The following is a 1,498-nucleotide window of genomic DNA, read 5'->3' as shown; positions in this document are numbered from 1 at the left end:
GCGGCTACGAACGTTAGGTTGGGTTAGTGGAAATAATTCAAGAAAGACAGTTTTAAGGGCCCAAGGCGCGCGTTTGACTACTCTGAAACTATTTTTTCAGAAACCTAACTTGATCTATGCCCAGTCAGGTATAACTAAGGTGACTTTATTGGCTGAGCTTGCGAAGCCTTTGCTGTGATGTGGGGTGCAGAGGACTCTTTGGTCGTGTGTCTGTCTGTCTTTCTGTCTGTCTGTCTGTACTGGCCCACGTTTCTCTCAGACGGTAACTTTAATTGACTTCAAACTGCGCACGAAGCTTCAGTATAAGTCGAGACGTAACGAGTTTAGTTTAGAAGTTTGATATTAGATGTTTGAAATAAACGATCGTTTAATTTGAATTCGTAGTTTGGTGGCGGTAGGTTGGTAGCACGGCAATCGAGGGGAGGGGGAGCGCAAGTGGCACCTGCGCTCACCTGAAGACTTTGATACCTTCTCAGCGGTTATTAAAATGTCAGATCGTCAAACCTATTGTTTTATTTTTACTTTTAGAGTTGCGGAACTTAGCCTGCGAAGTTTCGCGAGTGTCCGATGAGAAGGAACGAAAGTGATATTTGGAATGGTTTACGTGTTTACTTACGTAAGTTGGAGGGGGCGGGGGTAGTGGTTTGGGAGAAATGTGCAAAGGTGACAATTGTTACGGGTTCATCTTGACAAAAGAAAACGAAAATGTTTTATGCCCAAAGATGATCTGAATCGAAATGGCAGAGTTATGTTCAAATGTTCAATAAAGTGTTTAATCGTCTCTAGCGGCCAAACGGTGCGTCGGAGGTCAATTCTGACGGCAGTTTTCGCCCCTAACTTGGTGTGTTAACGGGTCGTATCTCGCTGAGACGAACAAAACGCATCCCTCGAACGTTCAATTTGGACCAATTTGGCCATGGCAATCCGCCCATCGTTATTTGAGGGCTAATAACTTCTCCATTTCGACTCTGACCGGCTCTAAACATAAGCCATTTCCTTTTTAATTTTACAAGAGGAATCTTAATCTGGGATTACATTTTTAATCTGATAACTTTTTGAAAATCCAGATACTTCATTGGAGGACAAAATAATGGTATTTACTCGTAGAATGACCAGAAGTCATTTAATCGTACAAAAAGACATCTAAAAGGTTTTTTAAACTTACAACTTATTTTCTGAACAGCAATGTACTTGCAAGGGACCGAACAATATAAGAGCCACAGTCGCAACTTAGTGTAGGATAAGCCATTCAAAAGCAGAACGAGATATATGATTCTCTTACGTTGACTAGATTTTTCTAGAGCCATATTATTTCTAATGATACTGAAATAAAATGGTGAGAGAATTAAAATTACATTCTATGATAAGATATATTACAGAACTTTCAATGAATAAACTACAATGACACGTTATCTTCAAAACGCCTCAGAGGGATCAGGTGAAAGTGAATCGAAAAATGAAAAATTATATTTTGAGTATGGGAGGTGTTTCAATACAT

Source organism: Frankliniella occidentalis, unplaced genomic scaffold, assembly GCF_000697945.3.
Source record: "Frankliniella occidentalis isolate FOCC.00 unplaced genomic scaffold, Focc_3.1 Scaffold207, whole genome shotgun sequence".
Taxonomy (NCBI): Eukaryota; Metazoa; Arthropoda; class Insecta; order Thysanoptera; family Thripidae; genus Frankliniella; species Frankliniella occidentalis.
This window is presented reverse-complemented; position numbering follows the sequence as displayed.